Source organism: Hemiscyllium ocellatum, chromosome 5 (genome assembly GCF_020745735.1).
Source record: "Hemiscyllium ocellatum isolate sHemOce1 chromosome 5, sHemOce1.pat.X.cur, whole genome shotgun sequence".
In the NCBI taxonomy this organism is placed as follows: Eukaryota; Metazoa; Chordata; class Chondrichthyes; order Orectolobiformes; family Hemiscylliidae; genus Hemiscyllium; species Hemiscyllium ocellatum.
The window spans coordinates 105,017,843-105,033,304 of record NC_083405.1 but is presented as its reverse complement, the minus strand read 5'-3'; positions in this window follow the sequence as shown (position 1 = coordinate 105,033,304).

The window sequence follows — 15,462 nt, the reverse complement described above, 5'->3', positions numbered from 1 at the left end:
CTAACCGCCTAAGCGCAACACATGAACAACTCCGGTTCCTCCACGAATGCAGTAAAAATCAAACCCTGCCACAATGTGTCAAGTACAGACCTCCAGTAAATAATCCACAAGCCAGGGAAACAGCCAAGAAGAACGGATTCAGGATGGTCCAGGTAATGATCACAGACGCTCACAACCGACTGCACAAATACAAGCAAGAAATTGCGCGCCAAAAGTCGTTAATTTTAAAAACCACTAATCAGGAATGGACCCGGACCATAGAACAGGCTATCACTATAGGACAGAACAGGACAAAACTTTGCAAAAAAACGGCACTAAAAGAAAAAATGGACAAACTAACCCACAAACAGGAGGACACTACAACACACACCTGGGTTAAAAACCTCTCCCACAGACAGCTCACAGACACGGAAAGAACTATACTGGCCAAGGGACTCAAATACAACTACAGGGATGCCAACACAGCAGACTTCCTAGCAGCACTAGAATGCACACTCAGGAACAATGGACTGACAGAAGAGACACAACAAACAGTGAGACAAACGGTCGTACCTATGATGATAAGAAAACGACATACACATAACCTCAACACCAAGGAGAGGGAAGCACTGAAAGCACTGAAAAATGACAAGAACATAATCATACTACCGGCAGATAAAGGCAGAATGACGGTCATCCTAGATAAATCAGACTACATCAATAAAGCACAACAACTACTCGCAGACACCAACACCTACCAAATGAAGGATTCCGACCCCACACCACAACTCACCAATAGAATAATCAACACACTAAGGAATCTACAAAAAAACGGACAGATAACCAAAGCGGACCAGCAAAGAATGAAACCTGAAAGCAACAACACCCCCAGATTCTACGGACTACCCAAAGTACACAAACCAGACATCCCACTCAGACCCATAGTATCACTACCAGGGACACCAGCATACAAACTGGCCAAAGAACTACAACAAAAACTGAAACACCTAGTCAGCGGATCCAAACACTCCATACAATCAACACAGGAATTCTTGGACATCATCAGGAATACACACATAGACAAAGAAGAAACCATGGTATCATTCGACGTGACGGCACTGTTCACATCAATTGACAAAACCCTAGCCAGAGAAACAATAGCCAACCTATTGGACATACATAACAGAACACAGGAGGCCGAACCTATCAACAAGGACGGCATACTTAAACTACTAGACCTGGAGATCCAAGATGGCGGCGACTCAGCAAGTCTGAGTCTACAGAGCCCTTCCCAAAACCTGGGTAAAGTGGGTTTCCTGTCCCCACCACACTTGCCAAACCACCCAAAAAATTTCTTTAATCTTAATTAGCTGCTGAATATTATATTTAAATAGTCTAATACTGAGTGGATAATGAGTAAATCAAAGGGACCCCGCAGCTCTCAGAAAACAAAGACCCCTCCCCCACCCTCCTCTCCTCTGGCTGCAGCTGATGTAAAAACAGGCCTTGTAGAGATGATTGCCAGGTTGGAATCGACACTCGTCAATTTCATTGCAGAATCCCGACAGAGATGGAATGCATTCGAAGAAAAGCTGCAGAAACAGAATCACACCATGGAGGAGCTGCAGGGCCGAGTGGAGGGGGTGGAACTAAAGGCCACGACCTCCGAGGCTGCAGGTCAAACAGTTGCAGAACAGGTGCGAGCTCTGGAGCAGAGAGTCCGGGCCTTTGAAATTTACATCGATGATATTGACAACAGAAATCGGAGAAAAAATATTCGGTTGCTGGGCCTTCAAGAGCAAGAAGGGAAAGAACAGTTAGTAGTATTTCTGGAGCGATGGTTGCCCCAGCTTTTAAACCTGGGGGCTGAAACTGACCGGGTAAGGGTGGAGTGGGCCTACCGGGTCGCAGTACGCGGATCTGGCCCAAACCAGCGCCCACGCCCGGTCCTGTTCCGGCTGCAGAGTTATAGAGAGAGGCAGATACTCCTGGATGCCTCCAGAAAGCTTGGAAAGGATCCTAAAGCTATGATTCATGAAGGATCCAAGATTATGTTATTTCAGGACTTCTCCCCGGCTTTGGCACGAAGAAGGAAGGCGTTTGATGAGGTGAAGAAATGTTTAAGGGACTAAGATATTCAATACACCTTACGCTACCCAGCGACGTTATGCTTTACCCACGAAGGATCCGAGTATAATTTTAGATCGGAAGAGGCCAAGAAACTTTTAGACTCGGTTAAATAAATCGTAAGAGACAATTTATGTTGGCTTGCCTCTCCCACACTCCGTGGGGAGAAATGGATACTTTATTCTACTTTACTTTTGCCTCTGGGAGCGGGGTTGTCTTCCTTGCTATGTTATTATACTTAACTGTAATCTGTTGGAGTTGTAATTTTATAGTTATGTGTGTTTGTACGTGGCATTGATGCTATTAGATATACTCAGGTATGGGTGGGGAGGGGTGGGGGTGCGGCGCTCACTGTTAACTCTAGCTCGGTATTATATCTAAATCCTATTAAGGAGCGCCCGGGTCGAGGGTGGGACACTGTTTGGGAGAGGATATGGTGGAACGTTGGAAAGGTAGTAAGGCCCCCTGAGAACAGGGGGGGAAGATCTCCATTCAAACATGTTTAATTTTTTTTTTGTTTGTTCTTATTGTTTGGAAATAGCCTTCTTTTTATCATACTGGTATGAGTGTATTAGAGAACATTTTCTCTTATTTGAAGGATGTAAGCGACTCAACTATACACTCTGGATGATTGTGGATTAGTTGAATTTTGATGATTATATATTTAAGATCTATTTTTATATTAATGTTTGTGCTTGAAAATTCTGCTTATTTTTGTAAATTTGTCAAAATGTTAAATTCCCAATAAAAATATCTATAAAAAAAAACTACTAGACCTGTGCCTCACCACACACTTTACATTCAACAATCAGATATACGAACAAATCAACGGAACACCCATGGGATCACCAATCTCGGGACTCATAGCAGAGGCAGTTATGCAAAGGTTAGAACATACAGCCCTACCACAAATCCAACCCAAACTCTGGATCAGATACGTCGATGACACCTTTGTAATCATCAAAAACACAGAAATAGAAAAAACACACCGAATCATCAACGCCACACTCACAGGAATACGATTCACGAGAGAAGAGGAAAAGGATAGCCAACTCCCATTCCTAGACGTGTTAGTAGAGAGAACACCCAACGGAGAATTCACCACAAGGGTACACAGGAAACCAACACACACAGACCAAGTCCTAAACTATGAAAGTAACCACCCCAACACACACAAACGAAGCTGCATCAGGACACTATTCAAAAGAGCCACAACACACTGCAGTACACCAGAACTGCGCAAAGAGGAAGAGGAACACCTATACAAGGTATTCGCCAAAAACGGATACCCACGCAACTTTATCACCAGATGCCTAAGAGATAGACCACGGAACGAGGACATGCCACAACCAAAAGGACTAGCCACACTACCATACGTCAGGAGCGTCTCAGAACTGACAGCCAGACTACTGCGACCCTTAGGACTCATAACAGCACACAAGCCAACTTCCACACTCAGACAACAACTCACTAGAACAAAGGACCCAATAGCCAGCACGAGCCAAACTAACGTAGTTTACAAAATACCATGCAAGGACTGCACAAAACACTATATAGGACAAACAGGAAGACAGCTAACAATCCACATCCATGAACATCAGCTAGCCACAAAACGACACGACCAGCTATCTCTAGTAGCCATACACTCAGACAACCAGGAACATGAATTTGACTGGGAAAACACTACCATCATAGGACAAGCCAGACAGAGAACAGCCAGGGAATTCCTAGAGGCATGGCATTCATCCACAAACTCCATTAACAGACACATGGACCTGGACCCCATATACAAACCACTACAGCTGAAACTGACACCCGGAAGCAGCAAGAACATCCATCAACGGACACATCGACCTGGACCCCACATACAAACTACTACAGCTGAAACTGACACCCGGAAGCGGCAAGCACAAACCACTATAAATACTGGAAGAAACATCAAAGCAGCGCTTCACAGGAGGCTCCAATAGCACTGATGATGTTCCCTAGCCAGGGAACGAAATGTTTGCAGCAAAAACTTCCAGCTCGGCGAACAGAACCTTAAAAATATTCAAAAGCTTTGTTTCCAATGCTTTCCCAGGAAGAGAGTCTCCTAGCCCTCTCTGAGAAAAGGCTAATTTTCACCTCTGTGCTAAATAGGTGACACTTTATTTTTAACAGTGACCCCGGTTCTAGATTTTGCCACAAGAGGAAACTTCTTTTCAAAACCCATCTGATCAAGAATTCTTTAGGATCACATTTATCTCAATCAAGTTGCTTTTTCATCCTCTAAATCCCAGTGGATATGAACTCACCCTGTTCAATCTTTCATTAAGAAAACCTGTTCATTCCAGGTATTTGTCTAGTAAACCTTCATTGAACTAATTCCAATGCATTTCATGCTTCCTTAAAAGAAGGAGACCAAAACTGTACACAATGCTCCAGATATGGTCTCACCAATGCTCTGCATAACTGAAGCATAGCTTCCCTACAGATCTATTCACATCTTCTCACAATAAACAAAAACATTTAATCAGCTTTCCTAGTTATTTGCTTTACTACTAAAGTCTCTTTTTTGGTATGTTTTTGTGGATGAAGGTTTTTGGAAAGTTGTCCCAGTGGCTGCTGGACTGCTGTAATGTGCAGATTCTCCCACAGTGAGGACAAGTGAAGATGTAGTTACTGGGTGTAGTTAGATCTATCTGCCACCTCCTTTTCCCTTTCCTGTTAATTCTCCATTCAGTCTCAAGTCTGTCTATTGCACTTGAGAGGAATTCCCACCACAAGTGAAAATGTGTTGCTGGTTAAAGCACAGCAGGTTAGGCAGCATCCAAGGAATAGGAAATTCGACGTTTCGGGCATAAGCCCTTCATCAGGAATGAGGAGAGTGTGCCAAGCAGGCTAAGATAAAAGGTAGGGAGGAGGGACTTGGGGGAGGGGCGATGGAGATGTGATAGGTGGAAGGAGGTCAAGGTGAGGGTGATAGGCCGGAGTGGAGTGGGGGCGGAGAGGTCAGGAAGAAGATTGCAGGTTAGGAGGGCGGTGCTGAGTTGAGGGAACCGACTGAGACAGGGTGGGGGGGGGGGGGGGGAAAATAAGGAAACTGGAGAAATCTGAGTTCATCCCTTGTGGTTGGAGGGTTCCCAGGCGGAAGATGAGGCGCTCCTCCTCCAGCCGTCGTGTTGTTATGTTCTGCCGGTGGAGGAGTCCAAGGACCTGCATGTCCTCGGTGGAGTGGGCGGGAGAGTTCCCACCACAAGGCCTGGTGAGTCTTATCACCATACTATACCAAAGACACCTCCTTAACTATTTATCTATTTACCCCTATGGAGTTCTTCACATTCAGTTGCGTATCCATCTTAATCCACACCATTTCCAGAACAACTTGGCAATCAGTGATTTTCCTGGAATTCACCAGCACCCTTTACACTCACCTCATCTTTCAAAGTCTGTTGTTGACTCAGACAAACGCTGTCAGTCTGGAGCTGCCCAGCAAGATTCTTGACCTTTGCTCCAGACATGGCAGACATGCCATTATGTTAGCAGGCACCCGAAGCTCCTCCAGGATGGGCTGGTGCAGAGGTGGGACTTCCTTTCCCCAAAAACCAGCAGTGTAGGCCACAATGCCAAACCATTTCACATCGGTCCAAGATCGCACTCAGATCAGTGCAGTCTCTGCATCTGGAGGAATACCCATCTGTTTATGTCTTTCTACTACCTCACACTCATTCTATTTCTGCTAATTCCAACACCTCCCGTCAAGGCTCATGCTCTACCACTCTGACTGCAATACCTGGAATCTCTTCTCTCATTCACTGTAACCCACCCCTATAAACCCTACTAACCCTTGCATGCTCTTTGCATTGCCTGCTCACTTACTCATTCCACCTCTCCACCTACACCAACAGTAACCACTGTGCTACTCATTTTCATCTCCTTTTATGCCTCCTCCTTTCTCATATCCTGGGGAAGGAAGGAGAGGGACCTTCCATAATAGGATAGGAAGAAACTAAACAGTTGGTAATTGCCCAAAATTTGACTCCTCACTCCTATATGGAGAACATTCTGATCCTGACTGCCTCAAGTGGCTGATTTATGTTTATGCCTCTGGCCCAGTATCAGAGGCTGCTCTAAACTTACTGTACCAAGTCACCATAGACTAACTTTAAAGGCAAACCTCATATAGTGGGATTTCAATATCACTTCCCAGAACATTAGCCTCGAGTTCTAGATGACTAGACCAGCAACATTACCACTGTGCCCCCACTTCCTACATGGATATACAATTGGCTTAGTCATAGAAAACAGAGGGTAGCTGTGAAGGGGTATTTTTCTGACTGGAGGTCTGTGACAAGTGGTGTACTGTAAGCATGAGCACTGGGACCTCTGCAGTTTATAATATATATACAAATAATTTGGATGAAATGTGGCTGATTGGAATAATAACTTCACAGGTAACACAAAAATTGATAGGGTTAGGATAGTGAGGAAGGTCATCAAAGGATACAGCAGCATATAAATCAGTTGGACCGTTGGACAGAGAAATGGCAGATGCATTTGGTCCAGGCAAGTGTGAGATGATGCATTTTAAGAAATCAAATGCCAGAGCAAAGTATACTCTAAATGGCTGGATCCTGAGCAGTACTGATATAAAGAGGGATTTTGAGGAGGAAGTCCATAACTCTCTGAAAGTGGCAACATAAGTGGCTAAGGTGGTAAAGAAGGTGTATGCTTTCATCAGTCAGAGCACTGAGCATACAGTTGGCAAGTTATGTTGCAGCCGTTTAATGGTTTTAGGCCACATTTGGTGTATTATGTGCTGTTCTGGTTGTCTCACTATTGGAAGGATGTGGAGTTTTTGGAGAGAATGAAGAGGAGGTTTGCCTGGACTGGAGTGTATGAGCTATAAGGAGAGGTTGGACAAGATTGGATTGGTTTTTTTTAGAGCATTAGAGGCAGAGGGATGACCTGATAGAAGTATACAAAATTATGAAAGGCATAGATAGGGTGGATAGTCAGATGCTTTTTCCCAGGGAGGAATTGGCATGAGTTTAAGATGAGACAGGGAAAGTTTAAAGGAGATATGCGAGGAAAGCTTTTTATTACATAGAAGATAATAGCTGTCTGGAATGCACTGTCAGTGGATGTGGTAGAAGCAAATACATTAGCAATGTTTACTAGGCATATAGACAGACCCATGAACAGGCAGGGAATAGACGGATATAGACAATATTCAGGCAGATGGGACAATCAGTATTAGTAAGTTTTTATAAATAGTTCTAAGTTTATTTGTTTGGGTAAACTTTGTTAAGAATCAGAACTGAAAATAAAAGAACGTTCGGCTACTTAAAACGTGCATCCTGTGCTTTGTTGGAACTCCAGAACATTTCCTATGTCCTGGGTAACCATTTGTGCAGGAAATGTTGTCGGTTACAGCAGCTTGAGCTTCAAGTTTCGGAACTTAAGCAGCAGCTGGTGCCATTGTAGTGCATCCATAAGGCTGGAAGCCACATGGATAGCACATTTATAGATGCGATCACGCTGCAGCTTAAGGGTACGCAGGGATAGAGGGAATGGGTGACTACTAGGCAATCAAAATAGAACAGAGCTGTAGTAAAGATATGCCCAGAGTACTTTTCACTCTCCAATGAGTATTGAATACTGATGGGACAAATGTTTGGTTTGAGAGTGTTGGGGTCAGAGCCAAGTCCATGACACAATGGTTGGTACAAGGAAGATTTGAGGAGTTAGTGTGATTGGTGGTTAGGGAAACTGAGAGGTGTCTCTGCAGCAACAGATCTGAATCCAGGAAGGTGGGTTGTCATGGACTACAACAGAATCAACAAAACATGGAGAAAAAGGAATGTGATCCTGCAGTCAGAGTATAGAGTGCTAGGTAGAGAATTAGCCAGCAGCACCTCAAAATTAATTGTCTTTTAGGTTTTCCACAATTGACTGAGGAAATAGTTCAGGATAAGACAATTAATTGGATAACTAAACAGTTGTTGCTTGGAACATTTGGACCATCTTCTGTGAAGATGGGGTCTGTTGAGGCAGAATGGTTTGAAACTGAACAGAATGGAATTCCTTGTCGGTATTTGGCTCAAGTTTTTGGGAAAGGTTTAAACAAATTTGTATGGGAACGTGGACATAATATCAGAGAGGGATACCAAGGTACACTGGGAAAAAGAGTAAGTAAATTATTGAGGTTTGAGTATGGGCAATGTAATAAAATCTAAATCAGAGGGTGGAATTGTCTGGGCTCATCCAAAGCAATCAGAAGGGCAAGTTGGAGAACCTAATTGGGCATGAGGTCAAAGTTCTGCTTCTTGAAGGTGGGATGAAATTTTGCTCTGATTTTCCAGGAAACTTTCAGGTATCTTCCAAACCTTTGTTGTAAGGGACTGTTTTGCATTCATTAGCATTTCACAGATATTCATTAATATCTCAGCTCAGTGAAATAATGTTTCTGGGTATAATTTTGCAAGCTAGAAACAGGAAATGCATAACTATACATTTCAGGCATACGCCTGGATCCTCCAAACTTCAGTGAGTACAAAATCGCATCACTAGCTTTGAGCTTCTTGAGCAACACGTTACCTTCTGCAAGTCCAGGTTATCAGCTCATGAGAAGTCTCAATCATATATAATCTGCCTTCCTGTGTTAAATACTAGCATCATTAGAAGTGTAGGCTGACTGAGCCCACTCGCCTACACAAGTGAGGCAGTCACACCAGCTGATTCCAGCACACATGACTGCAACAAGCCAATTAACAGTGGATAGAAAGGTGGACTAGTTGGAAAGGAAAAGTAGGGAATTGAAGTTAAAGAGTGTGTTTGTTGGGGGTACAGGAAGACCGTAAGACCGTAAGAAATAAGAGTGGAACTAAGGCCAGCCGGCCCATCGAGTCCACTCCACCATTCAATCATGGCTGATGGGCATTTCAATGCCACTTGCCCGCACTCTCCCCATATCCCTGGATTCCTTGTGAGATTAAGAATTTATCAAATCTCTGCCTTGAAGACATAAAGGATCCTGGAGAATAGAGAGAGCAAACTGAGATAGGAGTAATGGAGACAAGGTAGGCTGGAGTAAGTTTGTGTAATAAAGTCCACTGCAGAGGCAGTACAAGATCAGTGAATGCAAAGGAGCAGGGTAAAAGATCAACAGGACAAAGCTTTTAGAGAGGTGGTCACAGCAGGGGTTAGAGAGTACTATTACTCCCTCCAACTCCATCATAATTTAGTTCCCTCCTTCTTTCCCTCCCACCCCCTATTGTTTGTGGTTGTTGCACTGCCCCTGCTGAGCAGTGGCTGTAGTCGGCTTATTGCTCCATGGGTGATAGGGGTAATTAAACCACCATGCATCGATAAAAGATGGGCTGGGTATGGGGAATGTGACCAGGATAAGAGCAGGAAAATGCAGGCGAATAACGAAAAGGCCGACAGTCATGGAGGAGATTTAAGAAGGACAGAGGGAAGGAGAGTAGAAGGGGGCAGTGTATTCTAAAGGAGAAGGGTGAAAGGTAAAAAAAGTCAAAAGAGAAGTTATCCATCACCACCTTTATCAGCTTTTTCAAAGCAAGAACCATCAGAGGATGCTCAGTGTAAAAAAGGGACTCCCAGATCTGCATCGAGCTGATTGGGTGCCAGGCATCTCTAGCAGATGTCACATGAGCTATGAATACTACATCATTGCAGTTCCCAATGTCTCAGTTGCACTGCAGTGCTATTGGCTCCCACTCATCTTTCAAGGTTCACACTTAAAACATAGAAGGAGACGTAATGCTCAGCAGCTCATTGACCTTCATCAAAACTCAGAACATGTGCATCTTTTCATGTGCTTTCACTGAATGGGTAGGATATGAAATTCAATACAACATGGTGTTGATGAGGCAAATAATAAATGCATTTAGGCGAAAGGTAGGCAAGTGCATAAAAACAAACAGAGGAGAATGAGATGAATTAAGATGAGAGGATGTTTTTGTGTGGTACATAAACAGCAACTTGTATCCATTGGGTTGGATAGCCTACTTCTGTATTTTGCACTTATGCAAAGTAAATCTCAGTAATGCGCTGAGGAGCTTCAGGAAGTAGCTCTGAGCACGCTGGTCAGCAACCATCTTTGACAATGCCTATCTGTCTCCAGTGAAAAAGGTCAATACAAGCCTGTTAGATCATAGAAACTACAAGGCGGGCGGGCGGGCGGGGGTGCTTGTTTGGAAAATAACTCCACAGAGGCCAGTATCCCATCACCATCACCAAATCACCCTTTATTTACACATATTGTAGTACTTGACACTAGTCCAGCATCCACAGAACCAGTTCTCAGATTGAACAGAACCTTTGACATTCCTGTTTATAATATTTTATTAAACAAATTACAAAACTGTTTATAAAAACAGTTAACATTTACAGCTGTATACAACAGCAATTTTACAAGGGAGAGGAGCAGCAAAGCCAGGCCCCAAACCCTACCACTCAACCAGTTTACAGAGACATGAGGACAAACCTCAAATCCCAGTTTCACATGAAAAGACAGCAACAATGACATTTGTACATAAAAGGACAATCCAGTTACATAAAAAAGTGCATACAATACAGACCCAGCAAGCCCCCGTCCCTCCCACCTTCCAACCACTAAGGCAGCCCGCCCCTACCCACCTTCCAGCTCTCGGGCCACCCCATGCCTCTTCCAGTTCTTGGTCCGCCCTGACACCTTTCGACTACCTCTAGGACAGCCTGCCCCAGTACCCGCCCAGGGTGACATCAGTCAGGATGGCCTACCCACCTTCTGGCTTCACTAACCACCCTCAGCACCTTTCGACCACCTCTGGGGCAGCCCACCCCGGTACCTGCCCAGGGTGACAGCGCTGAGGACGGCTACCCGCTTTCTGACTCTTGGTCTGCCCCTACATACCATTGGGCTCTCACTCATCCCCTTGCACCATCCAGCCAGTGGGCTATCCTGGCACACCTTTCAGCCACCTCTAGGGCAGCCCGTCCCCTTCCCTGGGACGACAGCGTGCAGGGTAGCCCACAAGCCTTCCGGCATCAGGGTGGCCTACCCCACCCTCCAGCTTTCGGGATAGCCTACCAACTTTCAGGTTCATAGGATAGCCTACCCACCCTCCAGCTCTCAGGTGACAGCTTTCAGGATGACTCATGAGCCTCCCAGCTCACAACAAGGCCTGCCAGACCCAAGGACATGCAAGACAGTGCCGGTGATAGACCCAGAAAACACCACAATACAGTTAGTTACCAAAAAAAGAGTCTATACAGTCTTCAAGATATGGAAACCATTTCCAGGAGGAGTCCACTCCAGTATACAATGTGCAATGTCAGAAATGGAGTCTGCTCCAAATTGCAGAGCCCATTGCTAAAAACAATCCGGAACCTAGGGCAGAGCCCACTCCTGAAGGCAGCAAATGCACACTCCACAGCACACAGGTGTTCAGTCTCGATGGAGTCCTGGTCTAGCCTTGGAGAGCCAGGCCCACTCACAGGAACATAGTACATTGTACAGATGCAATTAACACACAGGGGTTTGGTCCACTCTCAAAGGAAAGGTCTTCTCCCAAACTCCAGGATACAACAACCGCTCACCTCCCAGCACACACAGGTGTTCAATCTTCAGAGGCCCAGTCCCAGGGCTAGGCCTCTCCACAGGAACAGCTCCTATGGTAAAATGTACATCTTCCATAAAGGGTCAGTCCAAACACCAATAAAAAGTGAAGACACATATAAAAAGCAAAGTAAACTAGAGTCCAAGGGCTAATCCCTACCACAAACTTAACATTGTCCTTTTCTCAAAAAGAGAAAGGAGTGAAAAGAGTAACATACCGGCTGTAACCAGCCAGTGAAACAACAATCCCCTAATGAGAACTGAGTTACACCTGAAACACATTATTGTGCATCAGGAGTTTAACAGTCAGTCCTCACTAAAAGGAATGCCAGTTAACAAACTGGCTCAATATTTCAGCCAGTTCAGGAATCAGGTTTCCCCCTCCCAAAAAAGGAAGGGAAGCAGAAACTAACAGTAACATACTGACTGTAACACCAGCCAGGTAAAAAATGAGGTCTGCAGATGCTGGAGACCACAGCTGAAAATGTGTTGCTGGTTAAAGCACAGCAGGTTAGGCAGCATCCAAGGAATAGGAAATTCGACATTTCGGGCCACAGCCCTTCATCAGGAATGAGGAGAGTGTGCCAAGCAGGCTAAGATAAAAGGTAGGGAGGAGGGACTTGGGGGAGGGGCGATGGAGATGTGATAGGTGGAAGGAGGTCAAGGTGAGGGTGATAGGCCGGAGTGGGGTGGTGGCGGAGAGGTCACCTCCGGCCTATCACCCTCACCTTGACCTCCTTCCACCTATCACATCTCCATCGCCCCTCCCCCAAGTCCCACCTCCCTACCTTTTATCTTAGCCTGCTTGGCACACTCTCCTCATTCCTGATGAAGGGCTTATGCCCAAAACGTCGAATTGCCTATTCCTTGGATGCTGCCTAACCTGCTGTGCTTTAACCAGCAACACATTTTCAGCTGTAACACCAGCCAGCACAGAGTCAATCCCCTAAACTGAGGGGACTCTGAATCTCCTGTTTATTTTTTTTCCTCCTTTTTTTCTTTTTACCCCCGCACTACCGCCTAACTGCGGTAGTGCTTATTTTTTTCCCAGCACCCATGGTGTGTGTGTGCAGGTGTAATCACAGTGAGAGACACACAAAGTGCACAAATCTTTATTTAAAATCTCCTGGTTTTTTTTATTTTATTAAACAAATACAAAACAGTTTACAAAAAACATTTACAGCTGTACAAGAGATAGCAATTTTACAAGGGAGAGGAGCAGCAAAGCTAGGCCCCAAACCCTACCGTTTGACCATTTTACAGGGAGATGAGGACAAACCTCAAATCCCAGTTCCACATAAGACAGTGACAACAACATTTGTACATTAAACAATACTGTTACATACAAAAGTGCAGACAATACAGACCCAGCAAGCCCCCCACCCCTCCCACCTTCCAACCACTCTAAGGCAGCCCGCCCCTACCCACCTTCCGGTTCTCGGTCCACCTTGTGCCCCTTCCAGTTGTCGGTCCGCCCTCACACACCTTTCGACCACCTCTAGGACAGCCCGCCCCGGTACCCGCCCGGGGTGACAGCGGTTTGGACGGCCTATCCACCTTCTGGCTTCACTAACCACCCTCATCACCTTTCGACCACCTCTGGGGCAGCCCGCCCCGGTACCTGCCCGGGGTGACAGCGCTGAGGACCGCTACCCGCCTTCTGGCTCTCGGTCTGCCCCTACGTACCATTGGGCTCTCACCCACCCCGTTGTGCCTCCGACCAGTGGGCTATCCTAGCACACCTTTCGACCACCTCTAGGGCAGCCCGTCCCCTTCCCTGGGACGGCAGCGTGCAGGGTAGCCCACAAGCCTTCCGGATCTCAGCCCGCCCAATTGCGCCTTCTGGCTCTCGGCTGCTCTGACACCTTTCGACCACCTCTAGGACAGCCCATCCCAATTACCCCTTATCAGGACGACATCGCTCAGAACAGCCTACTCACCATCTGGCTCTCGGGATGACCTACCCACCCTCTGGCTTTCCAGGACAGCCTACCAACCTTCAGGTTCACAGGATGGCCTACTCACCTTCCAGCTCTCGGGGTAACAGTTTTCAGGGCGACGCATGAGCCTCCCAGCTCATGACAAGGCCTGCCAGACCCAGGGATGCAAGTCAGTGCAGGTGATAGATCCAGGAAACACCACAATAAAAAAAAAAGACTCCTTTCTGGTATACAGTCCAAATCTAAACCTAGAGTCTTCAAGATATAGAATCCATTGCCAGGAAGAGTCCACTCCTGTATACAACGTACATGGTCAGAAATAGAGTCCGCTCCAAACTGCAGAGTCCGTTGCAAAAACAGAGTCCACAACCAAGGGCAGAGTCCACTCCTGAAGGCAGCAAATACACACCCCACAGCACACAGTTGTTTAGTCTCCAGAGTCCTAGCCCAGCCTTGGAAAACCAGGCCCACTCACAGGAACATAGTACATTGTACAGGTGCGGTTAACTCACAGCAGTTTGGTCCACTCTTGAGGGAAAGGTGTTCTCCCAAACTCCAGGATACAGCAACTGCTCACCTCCCAGCACACACACAGGTGTTCAATCTTCAGAGGCCCAGTCCCAGGGCTAGGCCTCCTCACAGGAACAGCTCCTCTGGTAGAATGTATGTCTTCCACAAGAGCTCAGTCCAAACACCAATAAAAAGTGAAGACACATACAAAAAACAAGGAAAACTAGAGTCCAAGGGCTAATCCCTACCACAAACTTAACATTGTCTTTTTCTCAAAAAGAGAAAGGAGTGAAAAGAGTAACATACCGGCTGTAACCAGCCAGTGAAACAACAATCCCCTGATGAGAACTGAGTTACACCTGAAACACATTATGTGCATCAGGAGTTTAACAATCAGTCCTCACTAAAAGGAATGCCAGTTAATAAACTGGCTCAATATTTCAGCCAGTTCAGGAATCAGGTTTCCCCCTCCCAAAAAAGGAAGGGAAGCAGAAACTAACAGTAACATGCTGACTGTAACACCAGCCAGCACAGAGTCAATCCCCTAAACTGAGGGGACTCTGAATCTCCTGTTTATTTTTTTTTCTCCTTTTTTCTTCTTTTTTTCTTTTTACCCCAGCACTACCGCTTAACTGCGGTAGTGCTTATTTTTTCCCCAGCACCCATGGTGTGTGTGTGTGCAGGTGTAATCACAGTGAGAGACACAAAGTGCACAAATCTTTATTTAAAATCTCCTGTTTATGTCTGGCAGCCAGGGCTCCCTGATTGGACCAGGTTAACAGCCCAATCAGGGAACTCATACTCAAGAAAATCCATCTCACTGACCTCATGATAATCACTACAGTTTGGTGTTTAACAAGTTAATTCCTCACTACTGTTTGTAATTTAATTGACATTAAAGTGATTGTCAGATGTTCAAAATCTAAATGGCCTAAAGAAATTCTTTGACCTCTCCTCTTTTGAAAAGTACATATTATAGAAAATTGTCATTTATTAAAGGTTATAGACACTAAGAGAATTCTGCATGCACAATGCCTCAGGCAGCATGCGCCTAGAATTAATATGAGTTCTGCAACCATCAGTAATACAAGAGGCTGAATGTATTGTTCATATTGATATTTCGTTTCAACTTGAAATAGGCTTGATCAGCTTCACATCATGTTACTTAATTTAAAAATTCCACTGCACCAAGTATTTGTTGACATTTTTTTGGCTTTCCATTTTGTCTAGAGTATTACTGTTAACTGTTGCAGATTCAATGGAAAAGTATTCCAAGTTCCAATTAATCAAGAATTAGCTGTT